The sequence below is a fragment of the Equus asinus genome, chromosome 12 (assembly GCF_041296235.1).
Source record: "Equus asinus isolate D_3611 breed Donkey chromosome 12, EquAss-T2T_v2, whole genome shotgun sequence".
NCBI lineage: Eukaryota > Metazoa > Chordata > Mammalia > Perissodactyla > Equidae > Equus > Equus asinus.
In genome coordinates, this window is record NC_091801.1 from 72,082,734 (window position 1) to 72,109,303 (window position 26,570).

Below are 26,570 nucleotides of genomic sequence, written 5' to 3' on the forward strand. Positions count from 1 at the left end.
TTTAAAAGATATGAAGTTCCACGAAGGGCAAACTGAGGCTTGGTTAAGTTACTTGCCAGGCAGTAACTCATGGGAAGCCAGGAAGACTCGTGGGAACATTTATCCCTGGGTTTTCTGACTCCAAATGTGGTTGTATTTTTTCCTTTTGAATTCTGTTATGAAAGCCCCCTCCATTTGAGGCACAGTATCATAGGTCTCTGCAAGAACCCCTTTTGCTTCTTTTCCTCTTCTCCCTCGTTCCCAGCCCCTTCGCTCCTCACAGGCACCCACTGTGGTGTGTTTGCTGTATGCCCTGCATGTGTACCTACTGTACTGTTCTGAATGAGTCTCTGTTTTTAATTTAGACACAGGGATTCTGTTCCAGATCCCCTTCTGGTTTTCTTTTTACTAAGTACTATCTTTTTTAGATCCTTTCATGTTGCTTTGTTTAGCCCAGATGAGAGGCTGCATGTCCCCTTCTCTGGGCAAAGGCCATGCCCTTCACCTCTCTTGTCCCCTGCTTTTGGACACTACGGATGCCCAGCCATGAACCCCTCGCACCTGTACCGTGTGGACTGTGGGAGAGTTTCCCTGGTACGGACACAGGGCTGGGGTGGATGAGTCATTGTGCACATGCACACTTAATTTCACAAGCTGTGCCAGATTGTTTTCCAGAATGACTACAGTTTGTGCTTCCACTGACAGCGCTCAGGGTTCCTGTCTCCCCACGTCCTCCCCAGCACCTGGTATCAGCAGGTGTATCAGAAAGGATGCATTTGATAGCTCAAGCACATCAGGGTGCTGGATTAGCATCTCAGTGATGCTCTTTTTGCTACAGACATCACCTTATCAAAACAGCATTTTAAGCAGAAAGAATGTCAGGCAGGAAAAGGAGGTGTTTACTGCAATTCTCTGTCTTCTATTAGGGAAGAAAATTTCCCCCAAAATCCCCAGTAGACTTCCTTCCCCTTATGTCTCATTGGCCAGACTGGGCTAGATGTCCTCCCCAGGCCAGCCCTGACCAAGAGAACAGGATTGCTATGGGCTCCGTGTACCTCTTCTGAGCACAGTGCTGTCTGCCCAGGACCTGGTGGAACTGGGAATATCTGAATAAGGATGAAGAGGGCAGCGGAGCGTGGGTTACTCAGCCACCCATAGACACTTCCACACCAGATCTCTGATTTTGCCAATTTCTTTTTTTGTTTTGTTTTTTTTTTAGGAAGATTAGCCCTGAGCTAACATCTGCTACCAATCCTCCTCTTTTTGCTGAGAAAGACTGGCCCTGAGCTAACATCCATGCCCATCTTCCTCTACTTTCTATGTGGGACGCCTACCACAGCATGGCCTGTCAAGCGGTGCCATGTCCACACCCGGGATCCGAACCAGCAAACCCCGGACCGCTGAAGTGGAACGTGTGCACTTAACCGCTGCACCATGGGGCCGGCCCCTGATTTTGCCAATTTTTTTTGAGCACATGCTTCCTCTTCTATACAAGAGATCTTCCCCCCGAATCTGTGTGACTAACCATTTGTAGAGAGTTTCTGAAACGGTGAGTCAACCAGCACATGGCCATTGCCTTGGGGATTAGATCTGTCCAACCCCTTTTGGAATCTCTCATTCTTCTTGCTAGGTGGACATCAGAGCTGTTCCCACCCAACTGCCCCACTTCAGGTTTCCGGGCGGGCTCCCCAGGGGAGAGGTTGACGTGGAGATTCAAGGGCCAGAGTGCCAAAGCTTCTGCCTGCGCCACCATTCCAAGGCAGAGTGCCGGCTGTCAGGGAACAGCATGGTGGCAGCAGCACGTTCCCCTCATCAGCCACACGAATACCCTAGGAACCCTTGTGTTTCTGCCTAGCCAAAGAAATTAATTTCTAAATGACACCTAATAGGTATAATTTATCGAGCACTTACTCTGTGCCAGGTGGCCCAGAAAGCATTTTATTCTTTTGATCTCGTATGAAACCCTCCTGACAGCCTTCTGAGAGCATTTCTGTGTTTCGCTTGAAGGACAAGCTCCAGTCCACCCACCTACAGAATCCCAGTTCTGACATTAATAGCTGTGTGGCCCTGGGCAAGTTCCTTCCCTTTTCTGTGCCTCGGCTTTCTCATTTGTACATGGTGAATAATAACAGCATGTTAGTAGTACCGGATGAGTTAGTAAACATTAATAAACAGTGTTTAGAATGTCGGTGGCTCAGAGCAGACACATAGTTCACACTTGATACATATTAGCTGTTGTTGCCATTTTTAAAAATGGAGAAACCAGAGGCTCAGAGAGATCAACTTAACCAAACATGACACAGCTGTGAGTAGCAGGGACACAGCTTGACCCAGGCATTTCGGACTTGGAAGCTGCCTTGTATCCATCCAACCAGATGCCATCAGTAGTAGCTTCAGGGACCAAGGGGACACTGTCATCACTCTCCTTATCAGTAGGAGAAATTTTCAGCTGAAAGACCCAGTGATACTTTTTTGTAAAGACATGGTCTCCAGCCAGTGACCATGAAGACCTGGCGTAGTATGTCCAGCACCTGCGAGGTGTGTGATCATTTCTGCAAGGTGGCTGGAGGGACTGGGCCACTGGGGTGGGAAAGGAAGGGTGTGCCCTGGGACAGCACTTAATTCCTTATTCCACCACTAAACGTCAGGCTTCTCATCTTTCAAATCGGGTTTCTATTGTATTTCCTCCCGGTGAGCACTTAGGAAGTGCCTTATAAACTGAGCATCGTCAGTGCCGCTTGTTGCAGAATTAGGATTGTACATGTTACCTTATCATTTGTTTCTTATCTCAGTTCCTACTTACACACACTCACACAAAGCGTAAGTGTTGTGACCCCAGCTCCGTGTTAGTCACCGGAAGGCTCTGGAAACCAAGCCTTCAGAATCTTCTGGAAGAGATTTTTCCCTTGCCTAACTAGGCTAAATGAACTGGAATGAGGAGCCACCGGGATTTTTCGAGACTGGGGTATCTACCATGTCTGTTGGTTTGGCGGCAGATAGACAAGGTCGCGCTCTGCCACGCAAGACATTCCCTCACTGAATTTTCCACCTGAGCATTTTCAGACATGGGCCTCTTGGGTGTGAGGGACGAAGGGCTCAGTCTGAACGAAAGGTCACAGGCTAAGTGGTGTGGCTTTAAGCAAAAAAGATGACTTCATGCCCGGAATTTCCTAGGAGGACTTTTAAACTTAACCCTGCATAACAAGCAATTCAACTATCTTTTATTTTTATTTTTTAAATTTAAATGGCCCTCTCTCTCTTCCGTTCCCTCCCTTCCTCCCTCCCTCCTTCCTTCCTTCCAAGGAACACATTCACTCTTGAAAATTCTAAAGATCCAGAAAGATGCGCAGCAAAAGTGAGATATGTGCCCCCATTTCTGGTTCCCCAGCCAACAGGCGTCCCTTCTGGGAGGCAGTCACTGTCAGAAGTGTCCTGCCTGTCATTCTAGAGATGGTCTGCCTGCACATGTCCGAGAAAGTCCGTGTGTGTGTACAAGGTTTCCTTCTTTATTGTGTGAGCTTGTGTTTCATAGCACCCGAGCTCCGTGATTCAGGCCGTAATGTACTTTCCCATTTCTCCCGAGTTACGAGGCCTCCCTTCCCATTGGCTCTTCTCCAGCTGCTGCCATTGTCCTCTCTGTGCCCAGGGCCTATTCCCGGGCACGTGTGATGACATGGAGACATCTGTGATGAAGTGGCGGTGGACACTGGAGCGGTCCAGCCCCGTTGGTGGAGAATCCCTTGGTTTCAGGAGGTCCTGGGCTCACCTTGATCTCCCCCCTGAAGGCAGGAAGCAGGAAGGCTGGACGGCAATGCAGGGCAGTCTCCAGAAATTGCTCACTCACAGACAGCCTGCCGGGGAACCCACTTCTCCCCGTTAAAGGGAAGCTTTAAGACCACTTTCCCTTGACTCAGGTCACCTGGTGCAGAATGACACCCCTGAGAGATGGCCGAGGCCATCGTTCCTCAAATTCGAGCCAAGCACAGATCCCCAGGAGTCCTTTTTAAATGCAGATTCTCATTCAATTCATCTGTGTGGGGCTGAGATTCTGCAGGAATGATGAACCCCCAGATGATGCTGATGCTGCGGTCCTCGCACTGACTGACCCATTTTGAGCAGCAAGGAAGCATCTAGTCCCTCCCACCGCTGCTCGCACCACACATAGTACCCGACACCATCTAGAGGGCCAGACGGCACGTACTCCGGCTCCGTCACAGGTTCGCAGTTTAACGTACATTGTCACATTTCATCTTCCTAATCGTCCAGTGAGCTGTGGGAATATAATCCTTTTTTTTTTTTTTTAAGGTGAGGAAACTACTGCTCAGAGATGTGAAATAACTCAGCAGAGGTCACACAGCTAATAAGTGACAAACAGGAATGTCCAAGCGGTGAAGGTCATTTCCAGTCGCCGAGTCTTTCACAAGCCCATGTCTGGACCGGGACATCTCATGTCTCATCGTGAGCAGGTTGGATGGCGAGCATCATTTTCTCTTCTCTCCCCCATGTTATCTGCGAGATTTTAATCCTTGCTGCTTCTTTTCAGGAGACTGGAAAATAACTGGCCGGAGGGGATAGGCCCAGCAGTAACACTGGCCCAGAGAGAATTGAGTGCTTTTGTCCGGTGACAAGAAGACACACGCAGCTGGAAAAAGGAGCCTAGGCCATCACCATGTTCCCCAAATAGCAGAACACCTCCCTCCTTCCCACCTTCTCTCCCGTGGCACAGAATACGTTTTACCAGGGATCGGTCACTGCTGAGCTGTCTTCATTTAATGTGGCTTTGACAGAATAGTTGGTCTGGAAATCTTATTTTCAATTAAATATCCTTATTGAACTGCCTTGGTTTTGAAAAGATTCCATTAGGATGGCTAATTATATAGCAGTTGCTCCAAGGAGATGCTGGCACTCCATTTCAGCTCTTAAGTAATTCGAATCAAATGCTGTCTTCTTTCCTCCTTGGAGCTGTGAGCGACCGTCTTCCCCTCACACTGTAGGCTTCTCGTGAGTTATTTTTGGAAATCCAAGTCAAAACAGCAATTTTGGCAGAGGCCATTTCTAGCCTAGCAGAGTAAACCGTATGTACTGATAAAAACAGCCGAAGAGTCAGTGCCTTTAAAAAGCAACTAAACCATCTCCTTCTGTGGGGGTTAAATTTGGGGGACCTCCAAACTGTCCTTTGTACTATCCTGTTCCTTCGTGAGCTCTAACTGAAGTCAAAGACATTGGAATTCCTTTAAGATTAGCAAAGCTTTGTCCGTTTGCAAACTGTCATCGTGGTCATTTTGTTTCAAGATGGCAGGCCTTGGCAGAATTTACCAGGCACTCTGTTTTGGCCTCTGGATCTCCCCTGAAACGTGGAAATCACTTTCTGTTCCCATTCTGTGCTGTTTGCTTCTGTCACCAGAGCACGCGCGACATTCCTCGCGACATTCCTCCTTACGCATACCAAGCAGGCAGACCTTCCTGCTCACCCGTTAGAACGGAGCTTCTTGTGGCCAGGGGCTGTGTTTTTCATCTTATTTCCTTCCTGGCACATAATAGATGCTCAAATAGTTGGATGAATAGATAGATTAGATAGATGAATGAATAGAATCCTATTTCTATTTTTCTCTTTTAAAAAAAAAATCAATCATTTATTACATAAATAGTAAATGAATGTTTTCACCTTGTGGGGAAAAAACAGCTTCCAAATGAGGTTAAAGTCCTTTTTTTTTTTCCAGTTTTCTTTTTTTTTAAAGATTGGCACCTGAGCTAACAACTGTTGCCAATCTTCCTTTTTCTTTTTTCCTGTTTTTTCTCCCCAAATCCCCCCAATACATAGTTGTGTATTTTAGTGGTGGGTCCTTCTAGTTGTGGCGTATGGGACACCACCTCACTGTGGCCTGATGAGCGGCGCCATGTCTGTACTCAGGATGCGAATCAGTGAAACCCTGGGCCTCCGAAGCAGAGCACACGACCTTAACGACTCGGCCCCAGGGCCGGCGCCTGAAGTCCTTTTTTGATCACTGCCCATAATCCTTGTTTCCCCATCATCTCTGCTTAGGTTATCACTTTGGAGCACATCCTCGCAGACCTCTCTAATGCATTTATGTACACACACATACACACACACAGAGTACTGTTTTTGTAGACCTGTGATAAAGAGATTATTCTGCAACTTGCCTTTTCCTACTCAGCAATATATCAAGTGCTATCCATGTCAGCTACCTTATTCTTTGTAACTGCTACATAGTTTTATTACGTTGTGTGGCTATAATACCTTTTATGTGGACCAAATAAATAAATTCCTTATCTGTTTTCATGCTCATTATAGTTCAGGATCCCTTCTCCTGTATATGTTGACAAACTAACCCTGTCCACTGCTATCTTTTGGTAGCTACAATACATTTCATCAGAATCAGCCAATTGCCCTGGGGATTTTGCTAAACCAGTAGACAGAATCATGAGAAATGAAATCAGGGTTGCCAGAGGGACCTGAATTCCCTTCTCTGCAGAAGCTAGGGAAGTAGGTGCACTCTGCACTGGGAATACCACAGGTCTGGAGAGCGAGGGATGTTAGATTTCCTCGGGCAGGTCATTTCCTATCCCTGGACCTTATTTTTCTCATCTGTCCAATGGACTCACTGAGCCTCTTTCAACTGTTAGACCCTGAATAATAGGGCTGACACAGTGCCACCAGAACGGATAAACAGAATATATTAACTCTCTCTCCGCTATGTGGCGGGATGGGAAAAGGGCACGTTAAAAATATTTTTTACGGGCCGGCCCCGTCGCCAAGTGGTTAAGTTCATGTGCTCTGCTTTGGTGGCCCAGGGTTTGGATCCTGGGCGCGGACATGGCACTGCTCATTAGGCCATGTTGAGGCAGCATCCCACATGCCACAACTAGAAGGACCCACAACTAAAATAGACAACTATGTCCTGGGGGGATTTGGGGAGAAAAAAAAAAGCAGGGAAAAAAATAAATTGGCAACAGTTGTTAGCTCAAATGCCAATCTTTAATTAAAAAAATATGTATTTTAATTAATTATATTTTTATTCTATTTTAATTAAGATAAATTTTAAAATTTTAAAATAGAGATTCAGCCCAGAGCCCTTCACTGTGTTCATGTCACAAAGAGTCTGTGATTGGCCAGGAATGCACTGCCTTTAGATCTCACACTTCTCTCTTATTCTTTTCTTATCCAATTAAAATGTTTATATTTTTTCCTTTGCTTTGTGTGGTCTTTTTGTCCTAAGCAAGGCAATCGGGTGTTGGGGAGAGAGATTATGGACTCCTGAGTTTGACCATCAGGTTTGTCTAGTTCTAGCTGTGTGTTCTTAGACAAGTCACTAACCTTCTCTGGGTTTCCATCTATTAATATGATGATTCCAAATTAGCCAAGTATTCAGTAAAAAAAAAACAAAACAAAAGGTAAAACCAGACTCGCTTGTGAATGTTTCATCTGGCATTTCTGAACCTTGTCACCTGTGGATAGATCATCTCGTGAATTGATGAGGCATCCTAAGAGACCACCAAAACTCATTAAATCGTCTTGGTTCACATGAGAACTGTGCAGCTGCTCTGGCCCCTGGTGACACACTAAGTGTCAGTGGGTTCTGAGGGAGGCTCAGAGAAGGTTCTGTGCTGCCATGATTCATAGGTTGAGTTTCCCTCTAAGCTTCAAGGCTTTGATCACGTGTCCCCTGCTTTGAGATGCAGGACCACAAGGGTCACAGGATCTGATTCACACACTGGTGGGTTTCCCTTGGGGTCCCCATCAGGCTTTCCCATGTAGGGTGAGAGTTCTCGTCCCTTGTCTTGGCATTACACATTGATCTGGAGACACCATGGTTCTGCAGGTGAAAGGTTGGGGTGAATGGGTGTGAAAAGTGCGTGGGAGTCACAGCCCCAAAAGGTCTCTGGGAATTTGTCTTTCCTGCTCCCAACACTGTTTTGCATCTCTACCGTGAGCTTCTGTTTCTGAGCACCCCTTGAGCTAAGCTGATCTGTTGAGCCGATCTGTGGAGGAATGAGGCCACTGTGAGCTACCTGCCGGGGCAGGTGACCTCACCCCTCCCAGCCTCTGCTTCCCACCCCGCTGGGTCTTTAATATGAAATGAGACTGCAGTAGGTGCTGAGCTCACATCACCTTCCCATTCCGCTTTCTGATATGGAAAGCATCATTTTATAGGCTCTGAATCTGTGTTCTGAGCTTCCAAAAGCCTACTATAAACATTTTACACAATAACCAAAATAAAACAAGAAGGCAGCACAGTGAATGGAGAGAATATTATTAGCATGTTACACATCTTAAATTGGTAAAAAAAAAAAAAAAAAAGGAATGATGGATCATTTTCATTTACGACTCTCACTCCCTGCTAATTTTTCAGCAGCTCTCTCCTCGTCTCAATAAAATGCTGGAAATCTAGTTGGCATTGTTGCAGGTAAATGCAGAGCAAGTCTCGACTGTCGCGCTGTCTCTCCCTGTATTTGATCCTCATCCAGGTGATCGATACCATTTTCATTCATAATCCGGAAACTTTAAGAAATGAATCAGCTTGACCTATGATTCACAGATGCTTGATCTGAAATACTTGATGTGGTTGTGAGGGGGTGGGAGGTAGAGTCAGAAATAAATTCCGTTGACCCCAAAAGTCAGCTTAGGTGAACTAGTATGGTGGGGGAGGGCGAATTTTCATCCTGTGGTTTGTGTGGATGGTTCCTGCTCTCCGGGAGCTGCACCGTATTGAGGGGACTTACGGTGGCCACACAACCAGGGTTGATGAAAGAATTCCAGGTTATGCCCGTTGCTGCAGCCTCTTAGACGGTTAACGTGCCCTTCCACTAGCAGAAGTGTCACAGTGTGGAAATAGAGGGTTCTGAAGAGACTAGACTGGGAGTTCTTAAAGGTCAGAGGTCTCATTTTATTCATATGTGCATCCCCAGCGCCTGGCCTCTCGTAAGCAGTTAATAAAAGAAAGACTTGCTAGGTGGGTGAGTGAGAACGTAAGTAGATTCTTCACCTCCACTCTCTGAATTTGGTCTCTGAATTTCTGTTTACCGTTTATCTTTGTGTGCTCGGGCCGCTAGGGTGCCTCTACTGCGTTTTGACTGAACCAGAGATTTCAGAACTTCAGCTGGGAATCGCTTTGGTTGCCTGTACACGCCCTGGTGGCCTGTAGCTTCATGACTTGCGGTGCATTATCCAAATGAGTTTATAACTTACCGAAGTACTGAAAACAGTGGCTTCCATGATGTCTCCTCCCAAGAAATGGTGGTGGAGGTGGAGGTGATGCTATTCTTGTTAGCTGTCTGTCTTTGCTGCCTCTTGTCTTTTCCCCCCTAGCTAGAGGATTCATAGACCTTTAAATACATATGTATTTCAAAAATATAAGAAATTGGAAAAAGAGAGTCAGAAAGCTATCCATAATGTCATGACCCTTGGTTACATAGTAGCAATTATTATTAATGTGTGACTTGTTTTATACAAAGTTTTTTACATAGTTGTTATCTTAAGGAGTTTTCCACTTTTTCTTCCATCTGTATTTTTCTGCAAGCATTGCCCATGTTATTTGAGAACCTATTCAACTACCATTTGTTACTTTTATCCATATGGTTGCTGGTAGATGGTTGCTTACTTTTTTCCCTTTCGTAAAAGAAATTTTCCTTCTGGGCTGTCCTGTATCTCAAGAAAATCTCAAAAGTGAAATTATTGGATCAAAAGATATGAATGTTGTTAAACTATATGTATATCTATATTTAAATGAATAGAATTTATTTTTTAGAGAAATTTTAGGTTTACAAAAAATTGCGTAGAAAGTACAGAGAGCTCCCACATCCTAGCCCCACCCCCATTCCCCATATTGTTAACATCTTGCATTAGTAGGGTGCATTTGTTACAGTTCATGAACCAAAACTGATACTTATGGCTAAAGTCCATAGTTTACATTTAGGATTCTGTGTTAAATGGTTCTTTGGGATTTTCGCAAATGCATAATGTCACGTAGCCACCATTATAGTATCATGCAAAATGGTTTTACAGCCCTAAAAATCCCCCGGGCCCCTGTTAATCCCTCCCTCCCTCCCTCTCTCAAACCCTTCGCAACCACTGATCTTCCACTCTTTCCATCGTTTTGCTTTTCCCAGAACGTCATATAGTTGGAATCACACAGTATGTAGGCTTTCAGACAGGCTTCCTTCACTTAGCAGTATGCGTTTAAGGTTCCTCTCCGTGTCTTTTCATGGCTTGATGGTTCATTTCTTTTTAGGGCTAAATAGTATTCCGTGTCTGGATGTACTACAGTTTATCTGTTCACTTACTGAAGGACATCTTCATTACTTCTAAGTTTTGGCAATTATGAATAAAGCTGCTATAAATATTCGTCTGCAGGCTTTTGAGGGGACATGTTTTCAACTCATTTGGTTAGACACCAAGGAAAGTGATTGCTGGATCACATGGTAAGACTATTTCTGTAAGTAACTGCCAAAGCTTTCTATTTTTTACGTTTATTCAACAGATTTTAGTTGTAATACCGTGAACATGGTTAATCCTCCATCTACACTTAGTGTTATAATGAACACCCTCTCCTCAGTCTTTTTTTGTGTGTGAGGAAGATTGGCTCTGAGCTAACATCTATGCCAATCTTCCTCTATTTATTTGGGATGCTGCCACAGCATGGCTTGACGAGCAGTGCTAGGTCCACGCCTGGGATCCGAACCTGAGAACCCTGGGCCACCAAAGCAGAGCACATGAACTTAACCACTATGTCAACAGGCTGGCCCCCTCTCCTCACTTTTAAGCCTACCGCTACCATGTCACACAGAGATGCTCAGAGTGGTGTTTTCATCTGGATCCAAGTATATTGTGGCCACAAAGTCTCATAGCATAAAAATAGCAACAACAACAATAATAATCTTGATGATAATAATAGCCAAGAATTATTGATTACTTAGCATTGTCAGGCTCTTTACATGTGTTATTTCATTTCACCATTACAGCTACCCTCTGGTTAGGTACCATTACTACCCACAATTTGGAGATAAGATCGAGGCTTAGGGAGAGTGAATAACTTGCACAAGTGTTAGTGGTAAAGCCAAGTGTGCGTCCATCTAGTTTTGCTCGACTCTGCTCAGCAATGTATTATGCCAGAGTTAAGAGCATGAGATTTAGAGTCAGATGGACGTAGGTTAGTATTCTGGACCTACCATTTTGCCAGTCATGTGATCTTGACCTGGTGACTTCTAGCTGCAGTGTGCCCATCTGTAAAATGGGATAATAACACCTACCCATGGCAAATGCTGTCTGTTGTCTCCTCAATAGCTATGGCCTCCCCACCACACAGAACCAGGTTCAGGTGTTAGGGAAGAGGCCCCAGATCTCAGGGAAGAGAGGCCCCATCCCAGCCTCCTGAAATGAATCAAGATTGGTTTAAGTCAGATATGGTAATGGTGGGCATGTTATCTAGTTTTGTTGGGGTAAGCATGCTAGGGAGGGGTTCTCTTCCCAAGTAAAAAGACAAAGCCCCCCATAGGGGAAGCTCATACTTATCTTTTCTTCCTGCCTGGATGTTGGGCATGATACCTGGAGGTGCAGCAGCCATCTTGCAAGCCTAAGCTGACAAGCTAATAGACTAAAATGGTAGAGCAGAAAAGATAGAAAGAGCCTAGGTCATTGACAGCATCGTTAAGCTGTTCAACCAGCCCAAGACAGAAGACTACCTCCACGCTTTTTGCTATTGAAACAGTTCTTACTTGTTTATGCCACCCCAAGCTGAGTTGTCTTCTCTTTGCAGCTGAGAGCATTTCTAATAGATAAACAGTTTTCCACCAAAGCACAGGGTTGAGTAACTTAGTATGATGGTTGAGAGCCCAAATTCTAGACTTGGAGTTCTGGGGTTTTATTCCTAGTTCTTCCACCAACCAGCTGTGTGACCTGGACAAGTCACTGAGCTTCTCTGTGCCTCACTGTCCTCATCTGTAAAATGCCCAATAAATGTGTACTGGGCATCGAATGAGGGATAATAGTGGTACTTACCTCCCAAGATTATTATGAGCGTTCATAAAATGACTAAGTATTTTATAAAATGACTAGAGCATAGCCCGACACATAGTAAGTGGTTATACGCATGTTTGTCAAAAAAAAAAACAATTAAAGAAAAGGAGTCACTATTACTGGCTTCAGTTTGAACCCCGATGTGATCCTTGGGCCACATGCAGTATTCAAGCAGAAGCTTGACCCTTTCACTCCCCAGACTCATGGAGCATGAAGCTCCCACTAAAATCTGTCTCAAAGCAGCAACACGGTGGTTTCTTTTTAACAGAAAAGTCTCCTTAGAGCAGGTTGACTTAAAACAGGAGGGGCTGTGATATCAAGGCGTGTCAGGGAGTGAATGACCGAAATACCCAAACTTGCCCATGCAAATGGCTCTGAGTCTCCCCTGACTGCCCTTTAGAAGGTTCTAGACTTCTGTGAACTCCTTTTTGAAAGGGTCTTTCCACCAGTGGCTTATTCTTTTGAATCTCCTTACACCTTTCTTGCTGGTGGCTGGTGGGTGGGAGTGGGGAGGAAGGGGTGACACCTGCCTGCGTTCGGGGCCCTTTTCCCTTGTGAGGGACGAGACCACTGGCCAGTATGTGAGGGAGCTGGCTGGACCTGGTCTCTCTCACTGTCTACTGCCCACAGTGCCATCCTCTGTAAAGAGCAGATTTGAATTTGGGCAGCAACTCAGCATTTTTTGGAAACCTATCTCGTTTGTGAGCTTAAAGATAGACGTGCCCATTACCAAATCCAGTGGAATCTTCCTTCAAAATATATGCCTGTTCCACTCCTCACCCTCGCCTCCAGAGACAGTCCACACCAGGCCACCTCCCCTTCTGCCTGGATTACTGCCTCGTAACTGGCCTTCCCGTTTCTACCCTCCCCTTCCTTCTCCCTCAGCAGCCAGGGGACCCTTTAAAAATGTCAACCAAATCATTGGACTCACCTGCTGAGAACCCTCCAATGGAGTCCCATCTCACTTGGAATAAAGTCCTCAGTCCCTACTGTGCCCTACGAGGCCCTCCCTGCCACCCCCGCTCACTCTACTCTCCCCACTGGCCTGGCTGTCAGTCAAACGTACCTAAGCACAGGCTGGCCTCAGGGCCTTAGCACGGAATGTTCCCCTTTTTCCCTCTATACCTGCCTGGCTCATTTCCTCACCTCATTCAGATCTCTGCTCCGATGTCAACTCCCAGAGAGGCCTTCCCTGGTCACCCCCTCTAACACAGGTCCCCTCACCCCTCATTTTCTGTCGTTATCTATAGTTCATAGACTTGCTGACATTATTACAAATTTGGTGACTTTCTGCCTTCCCCATCAGAATATAAGCCCTACAAGGAAAGAGGCATTATTTTGTTCATTCAGGTACCCACAGAACCCAGAACATTCTGCAATTGGTGCTCAGTATATAGTAAACTAGATAAAGCCTTTTTTTGGACAGAAATAAGGTCTGTCTGACAAAGTTCTAAGCCTGATGTCTCTTGTGAACCTGCCAAGTTGACCCTGAATCCACTTCCCGGAAAGCTCCAGATACATTCTGGATGATGGGAGCAACGCCGGACCAGTGTTGAACATCCCAAAGCAAGTACTTTGAGAATGAAAGTGTGGGAGCCTGGATGACTCCTCCTGCATTTGTCTAAAAATCCTCCTTAGCACCTTTAGTTCCTTTTCTCCCTTCCTCTGCTCCTGGGCACCAGACAAGCAATCCCAAATGTGGTGTCTTTGCACCGGTCAGATCAGAGTTCTCATCTGGGGTGGTTTAAAAACAACATGGCCCCATTCCTTGACATTCTCCCCTTTGAAAGATGGGATCTGGGTCCTTTCCTTGAGTGTTGTGATGGCTTCAAGCAGTAGTCACACAAGGGCACGCAGCTCCTGCCTGGTTTCTTTGGGATGCCATTCTGGGGAAGTACTCAGACTCCATGCTGAAGAAGCCACATGTACATGCTCTGGTCCATGGTCTCAGCTGAGCTCGCAGCCAGCACCCAGCACTGGCCGACAGCCATGCCGGCTGCCATCTTGGATGTTAGGACCATTTGCACTTTCAAATGACCACAGCCCAGTGACATCTGACTACAGGGTCATGAGAAACACCCAGCCAAGCCCTTCCCGAATTCCTGACCAAAAACTCATGAGTAACATAAAACGAGTATTGTTTTACAACACTAAGTTTTGCAGTAACTTGTACTCAGGAATAGTAACCAGGACGCCACCCTAACCCTTCCCTATGGACTAAGCAATCTTGAGCAAATTTCCTTTAATACTCTGGGCATGAGATTTCTCATGTGTGAGTTTGGAGTGACAGTCTATATTTATGTGGCTGATGTTTAGATCAAAAGCAAATTTTGTCTCAAACCTAGCAAGGTTCCCAGCACGTCCTGCCTTTCCTCAAATCTAAGATGCCGTCCATTATACAACTCACACTTAACTTATGTGCCACTAAGAAAGAAACAAATGCTTTCTATTAAACTACTGAATGCCACTGGTTGTAGGACACACACCTGTCTGGGAGATGTTGAAATTTGCAAAGATGTGTATCTTAGGATCTTTGATTTAAAGAGAGATTAACAAAATCATCTAGTTAAGTACAGGCACAGAACAAGACCACCGAGATTTGAGTTTGTGAGAAACGGGGAACTTAAAGCAAATGTGTCTTTGTATGAAAGTCTCTAATTTGCTGTCCCATTTTACACAATAAAATGCAAAGATCAGTAGAGACAACCTTGTAGTTCAGGCAGAAAGCACCTTCCTCAGGCAGCTGTCAAAGGGTTAGAATTCAAATGACATGGCATCACAGTTATTTAACAGAAATGTATCTTGCAGAAGAAAGGAAGTCAGATCCCTAAGTGTGGCTGTGAGTAATGAGTTTTCTTAGTGGAAACTCACCTCTAGTAATTAGTAATAGACCAACCCCCTTTTCTCTTTGGTTTTTGAATCGTTTCTTTTTTAGAACATTAACTAGTAGTTCCGTGAGAGATGTCAGCCAGTGAGCAAAAGGGGTCTGGGCAGTGAGCAGGATGGCAGGAGACCCAGGCCACATCTAGTGGAGCAGAAACACAAAGAAGCATCAGAGTGTCAGCAGACTTGAAGCTAAGCCTGAATATGGAGTGCCTCATTTAGTCAGTTCAGCCACGCAGAGTGTTCCTATGTTGGCCCTCATTTGAAATGTGAGCCCGCTTCAGGACCAGCGAAGTGGAATGTCTTGCTCAAAGTTACATAGCTTGGTTCATTAGACAGAGAGCCTATGCTCTTAGCCACAGTGCTGTGTGCATCAAAATGTTTGCAAAGACATGGAAATGGGTTCATATGAGACTCTAGCCGGCCCAGGACTCTCAGCACAGCTATCTTTCCAGCCTTACCCAAACAGGGAATTCCTTTTCATACCTCCTTGCTTTTGCCAAAGGGAGTTTTCTACCAATCAGTCTCTTCTTGCCTCCCCCTTTTCCTGGTGAAACCAAACCATCCTTCAAGGCCCAGCTCAAATGGGGCATCTTAACCCTTGTTCCTACAGGGTGATTCCTAGCTGCCCTGGACTCCCAGGGCGTTGTCCCCGGGGCCCCTTGGCTGGCCCTCCTGGTGGTGGTGGTGGTGGTTTCTGTTGGTCACACCTATGAGACTGGAAGTTTCCTGAGGCTCTAGAATTAGACTGAGTCAGAATCCCACCTCTACAACTTACAGCTTGTGTTCTTGGGCAAGTTTCTTAGCTTTCTGGGCTTTAATTTTCTCATCTACAAAATGAGAATATCAACTTCCCAGGATTGTCATGAAAATTGTGTGTTTGCTGAGATGGCATCGCGAGGGCTGAACACTGTTCTTATGTGAGAGGCGCTTGCTCAGTCTCTGCGTGCGTCATCTCCTTTCGTCTTCACGCCCACCCTCTGAGGTTGGTTCTTTTACCATCATGCCCATTTACAGATGAGGTGACACCGTATGCTCATGGCCCCACAGCCAGAATGTGACAAAACTGGGCTCTAATCTTACCTTTTAAAACTCGCCTCTCTTGACAGGATCCCGGCGGAAACCTTCCATGGACTGCATTCTGAGGAGGTTTTGTCACGTACCAACCTCTTTAGATGTGCTTTAATTTGGGTCTTAATTTCCAACTCATTCTTATCTAGGAGATCTTTACCCTCATTTGTAGGAAAATGATGCTGCAACCAGCTTAGTCTCAGTAGAAGGTTTATACACAGCATGTGCCAATAACAGGTACTTCCACCCTTGGGCTCTTCCGGGTGGTGACTTATCAGCACCACAATTGTCCATTTATATTGTGAACCAAACACATGGATCAGACTATTGGCCTTGAAAAGCTCAAGCACAGCCTTCAGTGAAATTCAGTTCCCACTTCATTCTTTAGTCCAAAGGTTGTCACAATGGCAGTCTCCGTCTCCCTCGTATGACTTGGCTGGTTGGGTTTCTCTCTGGTTGACTGTATTCCTGGCCTCTTGGGGACCCTCTAAAATGGCAGGCAGAGGAAAGGAGGCATTTCTGTGTGCTGCCTTCATTTGTTCCTCAAGGGGTTTCGGCTAAACTCCCTAAACAAAATGAATTTGATTTTATCTGCCAGAGAACATTCTAAGTAAAAAGATCAAGAGCCATCACCCCGTTGAGCTCTCTCCCCACATCTCGAGAAGGCTGGGCTCCTTGGAGTGGAGAGTGGGCTGGGACCCCATTCTGGCAGCATAGCGGAGATCTTCCTGCCTCAGTGTGGATCTGGTGAATGCTGAGGGACTCAGGGTGGGCTCCGAGGTGGACTCATTGTCCCAGCTCACTGTGCAGACAGGGCAGTAAGTGCCAGGCCTGGGACTGTGGCCGTAACCTTGGCCGGTGGTCGGCCTTTACTTTCAGCAGCAGCAGAGGGATCGTTACTGTGGTAGAGAAGGATGTCGAGGCAGAAATTGTTGAGGATCTACACTGTGTCAAGCACTGAGAGAGTTTCTTCAGATATTTGGGGATTTTGAATGTATCTACTCTTCTAATTTATTTCCATCGTCCTCAGAGAACATGTTCTGTGTGATTTCGCTCCTTTGAAATGTATTGAGAGTGATCTCGTGGTTCAGCATATGGCCTGTCTTGGGGAACGTTGCATGTGAACTTGAAAAGAATGTGTCGTCTACAGGTTTGGGGTGGCGTGTTCCATAGACATTGGTTGTGAAAGACCCAGGACTCCGCCTGGTACAGAACAATCTTCACTCTGCAGCGCCCCCAGGGGAGGGCAAGTGGGAGACATCCATGTGGGTGAAGAGGCACGGCCAGCCCCCCAACCCCAGGTGGCAGACACTATGCCAACTTGTCCTCCATGTGGCCCCCATAAGAAGAAAGGCCAAGAACTCTAAAAAGACCTCTGAGGCCAAGAGAAAATGTCCAGGGATTTGCTCGACGGAGAGAAGCTGGCCCTTGGAGATGAGGAGGGGTGTATGTACGTAAGACTCTCTCTCCCCAGCTGCTCTCTCTCTTCTCCTCAGGCCTTCAGCAAACATTTATCAGAGACTTGCTCTTCCTGGTAGCTGTTCTATGTGTGGGGATGTAAGGATCAACATTGCCCCTGTCCTCCCAGAATTTGCAGGCCACCGGGAATACAGGTAATTAAACAGGCAATTATGCCCAACAGGGCAGGGGGCATGCCTGGAAAAGTACGTATATATCAGAATAGAGCCGCTCTCGCTTTTTTCCTCCCTCTCTCCTCCTCCGTTACACAGATCTGCAGATCAAACAGGAGTATTTCCGCAGGGAAGCTGAAAGGTAGAGATGACATGGTGCTATCTGTCAACCTATTAGAAAGCTTGATGTAATTATTTCATGAAGGGCAAGGGATGTTGCCCTGGGAGAGGGGACCCTGGAGGTTCACGGAGTAGAGAAGAGATACTGTGCAGACAAGGAAAAAAGTCTTTCCTGAGGTTGGTAAATTTGTATTTATGGAATTGGTTACAGGAGGCCCCAGTGGGAGGTTTTTCTTTCAAATAGGTTTTGGCAACTCCATAGAAGACGGTCTTTGCCCACCTTTGGTGAGCTCATGGTTTCTGTTTCTTTTCTCACCAGATTGTATGCCTAAACTTCTAGAAAATAGTCATATTGACCCACTTAAATTTTCCACCTTTTTAATTGCCCTTGTTCCTGGGTGGAGGGAGTATAATGAGCTAGCAGTGGGAGGTGGGGGTGGGAGGCGAAAGGTTAGACTGTCTTTGATGAGCAGGGAGGAAGGCCTGGGGCTGCGTGATCAGAGAATGTGGTTCTTCGGTGGCCTTTGGGGTCACTTATTAGGTTTGGGAACACTAGTTGGGAGTTCACCAAACAGCGTGCAGCCCATGAGGGTGGGCGACTCTGTGGGAGCTGAGGAGAAGCCTGAGGATCAGGGAGGACCCATGCTATACCCTGGGAGGTGGCAGAGGCTGTGGGCCCCACGAGACCCGACACCAGTGATGGAGGAACTACTGGCAGCCACTTTGCTTATATCCCCCATCCTCATTACCACCCTGGGACCCAGGGATCTGCATTTTACCCGTGAGGCAACAGACACTGAGCATAGTTAAGCCAAGTCGCTCAGCTCCGGCTAGAAGTGGTGGATTTGAGAACTGATTCCACACAATCCCGGGCTCTGAGACCTTGGCTTCTATTGCCACATGCCCAGCTGCTTCCCTAGAGCTTTGGGGGCAGCTCCTGGAATCAGGCTGCCTGGATTCAGATCCCAGCTCACTATTCAACAGAACAATGATCCGAGGTCAGTTTCTCACCCTCGGGTTCCTCCTTTGTAAAATGGGCTGGTTTGGTCACCGTGCTCAAGGACTGTTCTCGATGCCCCATTGAGCTCGTGCGGTGCATGTAAAGCTCTGAGCACACGTGTAAGTGCTCCGTACGTGTTGGTTACCGTGCTTGTTATTAACCCAGCAGGACAAGGAGGCAGGTTGGGGGCGTCCCGGGTGTGCTGTCGCTCCTCTGTTTCCTCCTCCCACTGTCCCGACTGGCAGGCAATCAGGAGTTGGTTTTTCTGGTACAAAGCTTGCCCTGGTATCCTGGAGTGACCTGCAGGCCTGAGATTATTGTACAGGCCCACACGCCCAGCCAAATTTACCGCTCGCCTCGGTGGCCCCCTCAGCCTGTGCCTCTGTAGTTGAGAGAAACCGTTACCCTTCAGCCCGCGTTCTCGCTCTGGAAAGGCCTGACCTTTATTCAGAATCATCCTCCAGTCCCCATGTCACACACAGGCTCATTCACCCACTTCCTCCCCCGGCACGCCCTTTGTTTTCTCTCTTTGGGGGAGATAATGGGGACCACAGTGTCTCCAAGACAGCTGTTTTTCCTTCGTCTCTGTCTCTGTCCTTCTAACTCTCTGTTCCCCAGTGGGGTCTCTCTGACACAGGAGGGTACAGTGAGGATATGAAGGTGTTGAAGGACAGGGCTGTAGCATCAAACAGCCTGGGCTTAATCCTCTGAGGTCCAGAACAACTGCCCTTCACTTAACGTTCCTCATGGGCATGCCATATGATATTACATATATATATATACATATATATAAAATATATAATAACTTCCATCAGGTTGTGAGGATTAAATGGTGAAATAGGATAACCCATGGAAGAGCATCATTAGCATTCAATGCTAATCATTATTAATCATTATTAATCAATGCTATCATTATTAGAAGTCCTGGGAGCTTCAGGGTGTATCCTCAGTCGAGGCTTTGTGGCCTCTGGGTCTCGGTTTCCTCATTGTCAAGAGAGTTGCTGATAGCTGCCCTAGTGAGGTTGTGAGGACCAGGACACAAGAGGGGTTTGAGAAGACTGAGGACCCCAGAGTCAAAAACTGGACAGAGCTCCCCTCTCCTCTGCCCAGCCTGTGCCTGAGCTTTAGGCCTGGAGGTGGCATCTACCTACCCCCTCTGATGTGCTGGGGTTGTGGGGAGGGCTCAGCTGACCTTCCCAGCTCCAGGGGGCTACAAACTCTCAGGCTGAGAATTTCCAGCTGATGGTCAGTTCCCCTGGTGCATTGAATTTTCTTTCTCTCCCTCCTTTTCCGTACCTTCTTCCAGCACCTTCTGAAACTCCCCAGTCTTGTGCTCCTAATGTCATGCACTGGCCTTTACTTAATTGTCGCATCACAGAAGATGGCCCCCAGGAGTCCCCTGCTAGATGTTTCCTCGGACCAGAACTGCCCACCTCCCCAGTGTCTGTGGTAACTTTCACACAGCCAGTAAATCCCTTGCCCTCTGCCCAGCCTTCCGTCCCCCTCTCTGGGACCTTATTCCTTCTGCCACTTGCTGCCCAGGGCACCCCATCTCTGATGGTGGAAAATGCTCCCCGCACTGAGCTTTTCCCAGTGGCCCCATCTGGAACAATATACATATCTTTCACCTTTAAAATCTCTCTCTCTCTCTTTTAACCTTCTCATTTTGTATGTCTCAGTTATTTGCTGCCACATTCCTTAAGGAAAAGCTCTCACTCCCACAATGCTGCCTGGGCTTCTCTCTGCACCTGTGTTCTCTCATCTGCAAAATGAGGAGAACTGGTGTAAGTGACCGACGTTCTTAAGAGTTGTGAGGCTTAAAAGAGGCTCTCGACATGAACACCTCCCACCTCAGGGCCTGCACATATTAAAGGATCAGAGAATGAATGAATGGTTGAGTGAATGCAAGCCTTTACTGTTCTGCTAGAAATTGTTAAAAACGGATAGAATTTTGCTACTGTCCACACTGCCCCCGGGAATGCTACACCAGCGGCTCGCAAACCTAGGTTCTGGGTGAGATTCCCAGGTTGGCCACTTACCCAGCACACTGAATCTTTCTGCCCTGCAGTGACATCATCTGGGTCAGGGGTCAGCACACTATGACCTATGGGCTACATCCAACCCACTGCCACAAACTAAGAATGGTTGTTACATTTTAAAATGTTTTTTACGTTTAAAGTTTTACATTTTAAATGGAAATGTAAGTTAAATAGAATGTAAACACTTTTACACATTTTAAATAAAAATATCAAAAGAAAAAGAATATTTCATAACGTATGAAAATTCTAAGAAATTCAGATTTTGGTGTTTGTTAAGTTTTACTGACACATAGCCATGCTTGGTCATTTACGTATTGTCTATACAAGCTGTGGACAATGTGTGCAGAGCTCTTGTGTGCTCTGTAACAGCACAGTTGTGTGGTTGTGACAGAGACTGCATGGCCCATAAATCAAAAATATCTATTATCTGGTGCCGGCCCCGTGGCCGAGTGGTTAAGTTTGCGTGTTCCGCTGCGGTGGCCCAGGGTTTTGCTGGTTCGTATCCTGGGTGTGTACGTGGCACCGCTCGTCAGACCACGCTGAGGCGGCATCCCACGTGCCAGAACTAGAAGGACCCACAACCAAAAATACACAACTATGTACTGGGGGGCTTTGGGGAGAAAAAGGAAAAATAAAATCTTTATAAAAAAAAAAACAATTATCTGGCCCTTTACCAAAGTTTGCCCATCTTTAGTCTATGAAATAGGAGCAACGGTATATGCCTACTCCACTGTGTATGGATAAAATGTGCATTCTGTGCATAGCACCAAGTGGAAACTCACGAAAACTTGGTTCATCCACTCTCTTTCCTTTTCTGTCTTAATTCCCTTCCATAGAGAGTTCTTATTTCAGGGCTTAAGCCACATAAAACCATAAAAAAAGGATGGCAGGCCACCTGTAACACCGTGCACTGCACAGATGAGGCCTTCAGGCAGTAAGGCTGTGTTTGTCACCTCTATCTTTCTGCTCCTCAGCATCCTCTGTGGGGATGCTGGGGAAGGGGCCAGAACTCATTGTGTCCTCTGGGGTGTCTGGGTCCCAGACAGAGATGGGGGTGGCCCTGCATGGGCTGCCGTAGAGAGCAGCTTCTCTGGATTTATCAGAGGCTGCATCATTTCTTGGTTAGGGGACTGAAACTGGGCTTGTGGCACAAAAGGTGCCAGCGGCCGCAGTTGAGTTCAGCTCAAGATGACTGCTTGAGGGGATGCAGCTGGAATAGAGGGTCTTGATTCGGTTTGAGGGATGGCATGGAGTCGTGGAAAGAACTGACATATGGGATCTGGGCTGGAATCCCAGCTCTGCCCCTCACAGACTCTGGGATGGTCCCTCTCTGCACATCTTTTCTTCATCTGAAAAGTAGGGGTGATGGTTTCTCCTGGGGAGGGCTATGAACAGGGTTGCCCAGTGGGTAAGCCTGGGGAGTGCTGGGTTTTGTCTTTTTCTGCACTGAAACCCTGTGCTAGAACAGTGCCTGGCCAAAGACCTGTTTTGAAAGGGGGTAAAATACGTGGAGTGCCTGCCACACAATCAGTTCTCATTAAATAGTCATATTGCTGTGTCTGTTCTAAACTAAGAACCAGCAGAATATGGCCCACAGGCCAAGTCTGGCCCACAGCCTGATTTTGTAAATAAAGTTTTATTGGGACACAGCTCCGCGCCTTGGTTTACGTGTTGTCCAGGGCTGCTGGACAGCGGTGGAGTTGAGTAGTTGTGAGAGAAACATGTGGCCTGCAAAGCCCAAAATATGTACTATCTGGCTCTTTATAGCGAATCTTTGTGGCTCCTGCTCTGAATGTCAAGGCGCCTCTGTCCGTCGGTGATCGAGGATTTCATTTTCCTCTGATTGCAGGTGTGCAAACAGGTAAATGTTGAAAACAAGCTGCTAGCTTGAAGTATGTATTCTCAATGCCCTCTCTTAAGATACTCAGTTTTTCCTTTGATGCTCTAATTCCACCGCAATATTCCGGCACGGTCAGAATGCACTTATCTCCTACTCTCGTACCTAAGATGGTGTCACTTTCATTTCTGTGTAAAAAGAAACTCAAACCACCTGTCAACCACTGGTATATTCATTAGGACTGGCCATGTACCTTGCAACAAGTCTAGGCTTAGGGAAGCACACAGGAGATGAGTCAAGGTAAAAAAGGATGACCGACTAGATACAGCTTACTATGTGGTATCAATGGATAGATGGCTGACAGGGAGCAGGAGGGAGTCCACTGTCTGGGCCACAGAGTGTGTAGGTTTCTGATTCATTCGTCCATTGTCATGAACAGAATGACCTCGAACACCTTAGTTAGCCTCACTTAACCTTGATTTTCCAATCTGTAAAATGGCAACAATGATACTCACCACACTGGGTTGTTGGGAAGACTAAATAAGGTAATGTATCAGGTACCAGAAACATAGTAACTACTCACCTATTTTTATAATGAAATAAATCCTTTATTTCTCAGTTTGGGAGAGAGATTCAAAGATCTCTGCTACATCGGCCCTCCTTTTGATGGTCAGGACCCACAGTTGGTTTTGTGCAGTGGTGAATGGGATCTTCTGGGACTGAACAGCATTTATCAAGTACTCTTTGGTCTTCGTTTGAAGGGCTCCCCGTCCACTGGGCCAGCTGAGCAATGCGGGCTGGACCCTTGCCCTGCTACCATTGCATAGGCAGCAGATCTGTTTCTTCTCTTCCCTCCAGAAGGACAGAACGACAAGCCCCCGGATTCCTAAGCCCCAACGAGAGGACCATTCAGGAACCACTGAAGGCTGAGTTCACCAAGGTGAGTGCATCCTTGCAACCTGGACAGGAGCCCAGCTCTGAGCTAACAAACATGAACCTACCAACCAGGATCTCCAGGTGTAGGTCCCTTCTGTCTTGTTCACGGTTTAGAACAGCACTTGGAACATAGTATTTACTTCACCACAGTTTGTTGGGAGGATGGATAGTCACCCCTTGTGAATGACACACTGCCTACTGTCCTCAGAGGCTCCAGCCTCATGTGCCTCTTAGACTGTGATGCCCATGATGCCAGCAGGTGAGCACCAGGCTCAGAATGAGAGTACATGGCAGTTCTGTCCGACTCCCCAGGCCCCCATTCTTGCCACAATTCTCTGCCATCACCTGTCCTGGCTCCTCATGGCTGAGGAGGCTCCCGTGTGCCCATGTGCCCAGGGCTCTTCCCACTGCAGCCCCTAGACCAGCCCTGCGAGGTGCAGGAAGCCAGCCAACATGCCCCCCCCCCCCCAACCCCAACCACATCTAGATCTCCACTGTCAACCTAAGTCTAGATCAGGGAGTATGTGATGGTTGTCCCTTGTAGAATTGGGGAAACTGAGGCATAGAGAGGCTAATTCACTTGCCCGAGAATCTAGTAAGTGGCAGAGCCAGGATTCAAAACCAGGCAGCCTGGTTCCAGAGTCCATTCTTTTTAAGAAAATACCACCCACTCCCCCCACACCCCACCACCCCCCATTAGTTTCCGTTAGTTTCTACCTTCCTCTGACCCACAGCCAGTGACCAGGTGTTCTGCACCCCAGCCTCCCCTGTGACAGCCAAGACCTCTCATCACCTGCAGGGTGCTCACAGGGCTGTGAGGCCTCCCTCTCTTTCTGCCCTTCCTGGTGGCCAGGAACCTGCTCCATCTTGCTCCCCTGAAATCATTACTCTCTTTGGACCCCTGGACTCCCTTCCTGGGGCTGTCCTTGTGTCTCCTCTTCCCTCTGTCTTCCCCACCCCGTCCTGTCCTGTCCATCCAATAAGGAATTAGATCCCTGGTACATGGCGTTGGGGCAAGGGTGCTGGGTGGGAGGTGCAGTCACTCCTGGTCTTGAGCCTCGGCCCCCCTGTAGCCTCAGGGCTGTGGCTGAGACCTTCCATCCTGGGAGGAGCGGGAGAGGTTCCTGAGTTTAGAGCGTCGCAAAGAACAGCGCCGGAGGCTTGGAAACCAGGGGAAACGCTGCACTTTAAGGCTGTGCACTCGGCGTGGTGCCTCTGCGATCGACAAACCTGGCACAGGGCTGCGGGCGGGGGGTTGGGGGTGAGAATGGAAAGACAGCTGCCAAGGGGAACAGAGAGCTTCTCAGATCACCCTCGTGCCCTCCCCACCGCACCATCAGGGCTTCGACAAAACTGCACTTCCGGCCCGGGGCTGGAAATCGCTGTGTGTAGAGTGAAGAAAGAGAGGCCATTTTCTAGCTGTGTGACCTTGGGCAGGTGACTTAGCACCCTGCACTTCCTATTCCTCTTTGTTCCAATGGTCATGATGATAACGATCTGGCAGGAGCCTATATTAGAGATAATACGGTTCCTGGCTCATAGTAGGTGCTCATTGTGAAAATGTCTTCTGCCTCACCTCCCCTTAGCCAGCCCACCCTTTCTCTGGAGAGGTTTCCTTTGTGATGAGCAAGCTGGCAGCACCTACCATCCCACTGGGCACATCCTTATAAGTATTATCCCTATTGCGATCTGCCCAGAGCCCCCAGTCTCCAGAGACCTGGGGCCCCAGTGGGCAGGGACTATGCTGTGCCTTCCTTCCTGGTTGTCCAGCAGCCGTGCGCCGCCACACCTCCTGGTGAGTTTCTGTGGGATGATTACTTGTGAACACTTGTGAGCAGTTACTGCCTAGAAAGCAACTGTTTCTACCCTTTTCCCAACGATTTCACTAGAATTATTCCACTTTGCCCTTACAACAACCCTATGAGAGAGTCATTACTCCATTTTACAGACGGGGCAACTAAAGCTCTGAGATGAGGTGGCTTGCCCAGGGTTGCCCAGCCCCATCGGTGGGGCGGTGGCTGCCCACCAGGACCATCTCACACAGACTCCTGCTCTGCACGTCATTGCACATCGTGCCGCTCGGCTTGCTGGGTTCACGGCTAACGCTTCCCGAGAGATGCAGTGCTGTGAGGTCCGCTCCCGGCCCCGCCCTCTCCAACCCCCGCTTCTGGGGAAGGATGCTTTCCAGGGCACTTTGGAATTAAGGGTGTGGAGGAGGCCCCTAGGTCAAGGCCAGGCAGGAGAGGCCTCTCAAGGGCTCAGCCAACATGCTGTATTTCTCCTTCTGAGGCTTGAAGAGGCAGGGTGCAATTGAGGGGTCAGGGACCACCGCCCAGGGTCACCGTGGGCAAATTACACCATGAGACGTCCCCCTTCCTGCACGAAGCACCTTGGGGCGCGCCTTCCTCTCCTTCTGGACGCCGTCCCTGACCACTGGCCTACCCTTTCTATGGGAATCACAGTTGACCCTGCAGCTTACCGCGGACTTATATGTATGCTTAAGTATAATTTTGATTACTTTTTTTCTTGTTCCAACAGTAATTTATAATCACTGTAGAAATGTTAAATCAACAAAAGTAACTGAATTAATACCAATAATCACCCTACTCAAATATAACCAGTTGACGTTTTGATGTATAATCTTCTAGTACATATATATGTATATATATATTTAATATATTTATTCCTTTATATGATATACTAGGAAGGAGATTATATTCTACATGCTTTTTTCTAACTTGCTCTTTTAGTTAAAACTCTCTCACAAGCATCTTTCTTTACAATTAAATATTCTATAATGAACTTTGCTAATGGCTTTTTTTTGTTTTTCATGTCCATTGTCATGTCATGGGTGTGCTAGTTTTGCTTCCTTTATTTTATGGTAAGCTCCTTAAGCGTCCATAATTCCCAGCATGATGCCAGCCCCGGGACTGGTGTGTTGTTTGATTGATGGCCATGTGGGGGCGTAGAGAGTGTGTGGGATTGTGGACAGATGGACCCAGGTTTAAGCGCTGAGTCTGCAAGGTTTTTTTTTTTTTTT

General features: G+C 47.2%; 1 long non-coding RNA gene across 7 annotated transcripts in view; it reads left to right on the top strand.

Moving 5' to 3' along the window:
• Positions 1-26,570, top strand: part of LOC106824820 (uncharacterized) — a 454,906-nt gene that overhangs the window by 227,666 nt on the left and 200,670 nt on the right. For all 7 annotated transcript variants that reach the window (XR_011493359.1, XR_011493365.1, XR_011493361.1 and 4 more), the window contains exons 8-11: positions 1,199-4,196; positions 4,285-4,445; positions 4,523-17,580; positions 23,453-23,534. This is a non-coding gene — a long non-coding RNA (uncharacterized lncRNA). The remainder of the gene's footprint in view (positions 1-1,198; positions 4,197-4,284; positions 4,446-4,522; positions 17,581-23,452; positions 23,535-26,570) is intronic.